This window comes from Amyelois transitella, chromosome 23 (assembly GCF_032362555.1).
Source record: "Amyelois transitella isolate CPQ chromosome 23, ilAmyTran1.1, whole genome shotgun sequence".
Lineage (NCBI taxonomy): Eukaryota > Metazoa > Arthropoda > Insecta > Lepidoptera > Pyralidae > Amyelois > Amyelois transitella.
In genome coordinates this window covers 4,522,752-4,531,983 of record NC_083526.1, presented here as the reverse complement: position 1 = coordinate 4,531,983, position 9,232 = coordinate 4,522,752, and positions in this window count along the sequence as shown.

Sequence of the window (9,232 nt, the reverse complement as noted above, 5' to 3'; positions counted from 1 at the left end):
TCACAATTCTTTCTTTAAATTCCTTCCATCCATCTTCAATATCGCTCATTTCCTCTAAATCTTCAAATTCATCCTTCAGTCTATTAATATACTTCTTACCTACATCCATATCTTGCAAATTTTCTACTTTTACTCTTTCCAAAGCGCTGGTTTGCTCCCTTACCCTGTGCCGCCAGCGATTGAAGATACCCCTTATCCGGGATATCACCAGTAAATGGTCCGAGTCAATGCCAGCACCGCGATATGCACGGGTATCCAGCACTTTGTTCTTCAATCTTTCATCTACAATCACAAAGTCTATCATACTTTTTAAAATACCTTCCACTCTTGTGTAGGTGTGGATCTCTTTATGTTGAAACATTGAGTTCGACACAAAAAGATCCCACTCTAGACAAATTTCTAATACACTTCTTCCATTATCATTCACCTTTTCGTCACCAAACGCACCAAGCACCTTTTCATATCCATCACGCTTTACACCCACCCATCCATTAAAATCACCTAACATAATAATCTTCTCATTTGGCTTGGTAACTTTCAATACTTCTCTTACACTATTCCAGAACTCCTCGTTTTCGCTTTTTGCTGATGTTGTACCCCTCGAACCCACATCCCAAGGTGCATAAACACCTAGAACGAAGATCCGAGTGATTCCAACTTTCAGCCTAATCCATAGAAGACGAGGGCTGACACACTCATACTCATTCACGCACTCAGCCATTCGTGCAGAAAGAATTAGACCGACCCCTTGACAGCCTCGGCTGGTACTGGAAATTCCAGACCAATACGCCGTGTAAGGGCCGTGCTGCGTCGCGTCGCATCCTTTCCGCTTCGTTTCATTCACGCACAACACATCCAAACGTCTTTCATCCATCATCTGGCATACTTCCTCAATCTTATCCTTCATTCCTCCTCTTACATTCATCGTCGCAAAGCGGCTTTCAGCAGATCGCATACCGCTCCCGCCGGGAACGAGACGTGATGGGGTGCGGACACCATCGCCGCCATCTAGGTGCTCTTTCAAAAGATTTGCATCCATGCGATTCCCACGAGACGCTAGGGAAAAATTTTGTCCGCCCCAGCAGAGCCCCGCATGCCAGGGTAAGGCTAGCCATTACCTGGGGGTCGCCCAACCCCATGGCGGAAGTGGCACGCTCGAGACTAGGCTCGCCCCTAGCCATGCATCCATCGGCGCGGCAGACCTTAGATTGGCAGGGATTTACATTAAAGAGGAATCCCAAGTCTATCCCTTAGTCGGCTCTTACGACATCCGTGGGAAAGAGATGGAGTGGTCCTATTCTTTTGTAATGGTGCCGGGAACCACACGGCTTAATTAATAATACTTACTTATAAGTTTGTGTAATAATCTGGATTTTAATAGGTTGAGTTTATTTGAGTTCACAACCGGCTTAATCCCGGGGTGGACCATCAGCTGATCTATTCTTCAGCGATTTAACTCTATTAGGGGCGCAGGCGCAGTAAGTGACCATTTCCTTATTGTCTGTCTGTCCGTCACTTTTGTGTTCATGTAGGAGGTATATCATTTCTCTAAAGGTGTATTACAAATTTCTATTTAATGATAGCGATTTTAAAAATAAATATGGAAACAGCGATCCTAAAGTAGGCACTTTTACATCGCCTACATTTGTTTTATAGATAAAACAGAAAAATAAGAAAAATAATATAACACGAACACTGTTCTTATACCTAGAAAATTCGACAAAATTATCTACAATTCCGCAAAATAATTTTCTCGACATGAAAAGTTGAGTGGTGATATAATTGCTGCTCTTCTTCCTCCGAACCACATTCCCGATTACATCCACCCCTCTCTTAGTGAGGAGCTCGGGGTGCGCTTTAATCCTGATCCTTTGGGTATTTTTTTTTTCCATGACGAACTTTTATCACAATGTCAAGTAGAGAATGTTCGACATCACAATATCACATGTCGGCGTACCTAAAGCAACTCACTTTTGGTTTAATAAAACAAAGAAATTGTAATAAATTGTCAATCATGTATAGAATTGCAAGTAAACGCATATTTGTACATCTTCAAAAATTGGTGACAAAGAAAAAGCGGTGATTTTATTTATCTTGAATGTAAGTAGGAAAAATGCGACATGATAGGAAACATGTCGGATAAAACCTACTTATTATCACGATAAATTTTATCATTGTCGGAATAGTCTTCTATTACCTACTGCTGCTGAAATATATTACCAGGTCAATGTTTTCAGAGCTATGGATTAGAATAAATAGCTTATTCAACGTGATATACTCATCGTTTAATTAATAAAGATTTCAAGTCCATTTCGTAAGGTCACTGGAATCTTGATATAAGTATTTTTGTGTAAAAGTGCAATTTATTATGAATTTAAAGCCATAAGAAAAAAAGCTTAATTATATACTAAACACATTTCATAATTACTTACTTTGCATACAATTATATTATATCTATATTCTTTGTTTTTGAAATTTATTTTCAACTAAAAGATTGATCAAAATTTATTTCGGTGTTACAGAAATTGTCTGTACAAAATTGTTCTGCATATCAATATGTTTTGGATTGATAGGTAAAATTCCTTTTTTTCGTTCACTGCAGAATATACTTACTAATAGGCAAAATATGCTTGTATCAGAAAGTCCAGCTCTTTCTAAACATATAAGTTAGTCACGTCTATATGCGGGATAGACTTATTATCAGTATATTTTATGAAAATCCTCAAAAGTAGCAGCATCTTTCTACGCTTCGTGCCCGTAACAAATAAAACATACTTTTCGAAGTTTCCTTAGTATAATTATTTTTAACAAAGTACTAAGTAGACGAAATTCGACATGATGGTAAATACATGTCGAAAATGACCTACTTAATATCTTGATAAAAAAAAATTAAGCATCAATGTCCGTTGTCTTATTTCACGGTGATTGGAATCGTAACATAATATAAAGTAGGAACTATTCGACATGATATATGTTAACATGTCGGATATAACCTACTTAATAATATGTTAGTTCGCACGCTGAAGATTGGTCCAATTTTTATGTACAATTGAAGTAGGATTCATGCGATATGATGGGATAAAACATATCGGATATAACCTACTTAAAATCGTAATAAAATTTGTAATGTGATGCTGGATAAAAACACGAGCCCTATAGAATAATAAATATAAATAAATAAATATATACGGGACAAATTACACTGATTGAGTTAGCCTCGAAGTAAGTTCGAGACTTGTGTTACGAGATACTAACTCAACGATACTATATTTTATAATAAATACTTATATAGATAAACATCCAAGACCCAGGCCAATCGGAGAAAGTTCGTTTCTCATCATGCCCTGGCCGGGATTCGAACCCGGGACCCCTGGTGTCACAGACAAGCGCGCTACCGCTGCGCCACAGAGGCCGTCAATATAAAAAATTATAGAATAAAAAGAATTTGCGAGGAACGAATAGGCTATTTGACAAAGTTCTAAAAACTATCTTAGGCTATTTATTTGTTTATAAGGAGCCCTGCAAAAATACTTTTCTGCCTTTATTACAGCTATTTCATAAAAAAATCGAAAAAGAAAATGCAATATTCAAATATGCCGCCAAAACGCGACTTTTAGCAACATGGTGGCCATGGCATGCAGTGACGTAAATTTCGTGTAAATATCATACAAAGCTTGTTGGTGTTTCGAAAAGTTTTGATTTTCTCTTGTTTTATTTAACTTGTGCCACGTCATATGTGTGAAAATTATTGAGTTCCTATAAATGTTGTGCAGTGCCTAAATGCACAAATACAACAATAAAATCTCCTACGGAATCGTTTTTTTCTATTTTCTATGGATTTGAATATTCGCAAGAAGTGGTTTCAGATCATAATCTAAGATCAGTGGTTACCAAGATATACTTCATTGATGTTTTCACATTCCTCAGTTCGGCAGCATAGAAATCTGGATTGTCTTTGAAGAAGACGCCAACCATTATTGGGTCCACTTTTGCCAAAAGTGGACCTACCAAAAGTCTTTTGGTAGGTTTCGACTGTCAGCTTTCGCGAAATTGGTTTCCATTATTAAATACCTATGTTATCTGAGTAATCCTGAGCGATCAAACACTTATAAAATCTTGAAAAATAATAGCGAACACTAAGGAACAGTACGATCCACAGTCTGTTTATGGATAATTGACGTCGTAATAGTAATAGCCAATCACGTTCGTTTTTAGTCACGTGACAGCTGCATAAAAAAGCCTAATTTTCTGAGACGGATTTTGTTAAAATAATGCAATATTTTTATCTCGCGTTATTACAAATCGCTCCAAAACAATAATATTAAGACTGATGACATAAAAGAAATGTATATTTTTATTACAGTCAAATAGCCTATTGTCGAGAACAAAACGACATGTGACAAGAAAAAAAAATCGAACCTCCTTTTTTAAAATTCCTTGGCTTAAAACAAAATTAAACACAAAAAAGTGAAAAGTTTAAAAAAACTTACTTTAACTGCTGCCTTAGTATCATCACAAACACTACAAACATTTTCCTTTTTTAAATACCTACCTGCAACAAGTTACCATGTAATTTACATTTCACTTTAAAATATTTAGCACTGACACCGACTAGTACAATAGTCCTCTGACTTTCCAATACTGCATTGATAACCAAAATTCCAAAGTTTATGTACCCTTGGCAAAACAAATATTGTTATCCTAATTTACTAATTACACTTTCAAAGGAGCCAAATAATAAATAGAAAAATATGTTTACCACATCATTGATTACTTGTGACTTTCATAAGTTAATGGTATTGTTTTGATAGCAATTACCATTGGTAATGGGTCATTTTTAAATGACGAAAGATAGCAAACTCTGTGATTGCCTGTTTGACGTAGTAACCTTAGTAGGCCTTCCTCTGATCCACAGGCATCGGGTTCGACCCCGGTCAGGTTTACAAGATGAACGCCTGGGATGCATGACTATTTTTATAAGGTTTTATCCATACATATAGTGAGAATTTTCAGAAGTGTATATACATATAAACATACATATAGTCATGTCTATAGCCCTTGCGGGGAAGACAAAGCCAACAGTCTTGAAAAGATTGAAAGGCCACGTTAAGCTTTATAGCTTCATAATGGAATCGAAATTCGAATAGTGACAGATTGCTAGCCAAATTTTTTTCAATACTTATATTAAAACTAGCTGACCCGCGCAACTTCGTTTGCGTGTATCCCGCTACTTCGACAAATACAGTCAACGCACCAACACATATTGGATACTAATTTTCAATTCACAATAACTTCTCTTTCACTTAACCGCGTTTAAAATATTAAAATGTTTTTTGGTTTCTGTGACTCTTCTTTGATCGCCCCCCCTATCAGTTTTTGGAAAAAATATTTAAGTAATGTACAGATTTTTTTTTGTCTTATATGTATAGATCAAAGTCGTAGTACCTACTTTTTAATATTATTTATTTTTTATGTACCGTTTTTATAGGGACGCTGCCCCCGCCGCCGCGGCCGGCCCGTACCGTGCCGCAATACTAATATCGTGATATCTCCTAAACTATATGTCTAAATAACACACTGTAAACTGCAAAAATAATCTAAATTAAATGCTCGTGATGATGAACTTACTTATTTTGATAAGGATATATGTATTATTGGTTATATCACCAGTTAAACATCACCCAACGAATTAAATGTTTTTTTAATACAGAAAAGTAGTTTTTGTGACTTAAATAAAAAAGCTGGATATATGTCATCGCGGACTTTTTTGTAGAACTAATAAAGACCAATGTTTTTGCTATACATTGTTCTTACTTGTATCCAACGGTATAAGCGGCGCACGCACAAATGCAATCTTCAATTAGATTTTTTTTCTGACTTCTTGGACATAAATCGCTACAACTCAGCTAATATAGTTTCAATGTATTTCAAACAAACCTGTCGGAGAAAATACTCTTTCTATTAGTGAAAACCGCATCAAAATCCGTTGCGTAGTTTTAAAGTTTTATGCATACGAAGGGACTACAAACAAAATGGGCGACTTTGTTTTATACTATGTAGTGAAGTGAAAGAGTAAAGATTTGTATTTCTGCGTTTGTAACGAATTAATCCAAAAACTTATAGACGTGACTATATGTATGTTTATATGTATATACACTTCTGAAAATTCTCGCAGGAGCCTAGCCAGGCAAAAAAGCCATAAAGGCAAAACTGCCTGACTTATAAACGGCCAAACCTTAAAGTCTATTTTAAATTTGGCCTGTTAAGTATGAAATTTAGTTACCCGGAGCCTATTTTTAAAATCGGAATTTAAATTAATTTGACCTCAATCTACCTCATGGCAAGCAATACTGCGGCAAAAGCTCAAACAATGCTTCACTTTTGCCTTGAAAATCCCTAGGTTGTAAGTATCGGGGAACAGCGAGGCGGAGAGAGAATTCCGGATTCCAACCTAAGTTATTTAGCTTGGGAACTTACTTAGAGCGACTGTCGTTTAACCTAGGCTTGTGTTAGATCAGAATCAAACGAAGCCTACATTTCATACATAAACAATACACAATTTTGTCTTGAAAATACTGATGGTCATCACATACATACGTAGACTAGATAGAGCGAGTTTTTTAATAACATAACATAACATATAATCACGTCTTTATCCCTTGCGGGGTAAACAAAGCCAACAGTCTTCAAAAGGCTGAAAGGCCACATTCAGCTGTATGGCTAAATGATAGAATTGAGATTTAAATAGTGACAGTTTGCTAGACCATCGCCTAAAAATCAAAATCCTAAGTAGGTATAGCTTATCTCTTAGTTAGTTTTTAATAATCAGAATAAATGATCTTATACTCTTTCTTTCTTTCTTTCATCTTGGCGTGTTTTCAGTGACACCCTCTACCACTATACTTTAGGTTCTGGGATTCGCCTTACTACATTAAAACTGGCTATCTTACAGATAAGTATAATAATATCCTATAGATAAATTGAAATAAAATATGAGTTTATATATTTATTCATATAATCACGTCTATATCTCTTATAGGGTAGTCAGAGCCAGCAGTCTTGAAAACTGCCCCAAAAGATTATAGGTAGTTAAAATAAAACTAAATAGATTTAAGTACCTTTGAATCATTTATTTGAACCTAGATTGACAAGTCTACAATAATAATTTCGGTGTTACATAAAATAGTTTGTAAGTATAAATAAAAAATAAAAATAATTCTGTTTTGAAAATAATTGAATTTGTTATGTTTTTTTACAAACAAAAAACGTATTTAAGTTAATGACAATTTTACCTAAAATAATCATCTACATGTGTCTACGGCGTAGCGCTTTACCCAAAAAATGTCGTAGCACATCGTAAATTTTCGTAGCGAAGCGACTTATAGTAGCTGTAGCGATTTTTTTTTACAAATATACAAACCTCGTTTCTTCACAATAATAGGTTTTATAGGGTTTACAAGGTTAGAATAACTCTATTCTAACTCTGAAACGGTGTAAAATTTCTAAAAAATTAAGTTGTTAGGCCTTTGGAGGAGGTCTTTGTTCATCAATCTTACATTCATACACTATCACGCCGCTTTCCTAAAGGGCAGATCACATCATTTCACTTGCCACAATCCCCCGCTAACTTCTTAAGAATATGTAGGCAACCGTCTTTATGTACGCCATAGCAACGGTTGCTTGCCATGGTTTGTTAGTTAGGAAAAAATGTTAGAGATTGTATTTATTGTAAAATATTTTTATTTTATGTCCAACAATGTAGTAATTTCAAACTGATTATCTCTCTCCTCTTTTCTCCTTCTGTCTTCTGTAGTGAAAAACGTAACTTTGCGACTATACTTCCTACAAATAATTTCTTGATACTTCGTCGAATAATTTCTTGATACTTCGTCGAATAATCTTCTTTTCTCTTCATTTCGTCGAATATAGTCAAGCGAGTTCATTTTGCGATCGTCAAAACGAGCAAACGACATTCATACTGCCCGTTAGTGACGGTCACAAACCAACTTCGCTTAACAAATCATCAATGGCTTGTTGCTTCTTTTCTTTCTTCACTTCTTTCTTCTGTTAGTTCTTTGGTTATTCTGTTTACACGTATTGAGAGATGCATACAAAATTCAAATTTGACATATAATGAAAGTGAACATGCATTAACTACGATAGTTTGTTTATAATATGTATGTGAAATATATGAGCGAGCTCAACATTATTATTGAATTAAATTGACAAAATGTGATTATTACAATATCTAAACTATACTAAAAGTAAATCTATCTAATTAAAATAAAGTATAATTCTAAACTACAAACTAAAAAAAATATTGTTGAAGTTTGGACCCCTTTTTGTATTTTTTATTTAAATAAAACAAGTTTATCAATTGCCCATCGATGTCGTAAAAGGTGATTAAGAAAATAAGCACATTTATCTAGAGCAAGTCCCTATGGTAGTCTGCTTGTGAAGAACATAATGTGTGCCAACTGCTTTTACTCCCGCGCAGAATGTACTTAATATTCAAACAAGAGAAAGGCTTCTAAACTTGTAACTCTCATTTTAAGCGATGACCTAGCAACCTGTCAGTACATGGATTCCATCACGAAGCCTTCTACGTGATGTATCTTCTTCGTCCTGCCGTTAATACTGGTGACATCCTCACCTCTTTAAAAATAAACTTCGCATTGATAGCTCGGAGTAGGACTTTGCGTTTTTAAACCATGATCCTGATTGATTTGATATTGATTAAGTAAAATTTATACATGAAGCGAATTCCGTCTGACCTCTGTAACCAGTGCCGGAGAACCTTAATAACATAACCCTTTAATACTTGGAGCATAGTTGACGTGGTATAAGTACCTTAGATTTCTATAGTATCTCTTTATATGTAACTAAATAAAAAGAAAAATGTTCTGAAAACTCGCAAGTTTGTTATCTTCGGCTTACTAGGTTCTTGTGAAATATCTTCTATAGCTCATTCATTGCTAGATGACTCAGTAATAAATCTTAATAAATAAATACATATACATATATGGGACAAATTACACAGATTGAGTTAACCTCGAAGTAAGTTCGAAACTTGTGTTACGAGATACTAACTCAACAATACTATATTTTATAATAAAAACTTAGATAGATAAACATCCAATACCCAGATCAAACCCGGAACCTTCGATGTCATAGTCGTAGGTATTAGGTACCGCTGCGCCACAGAGGCCGTCAGATGAACCTACCATTAATC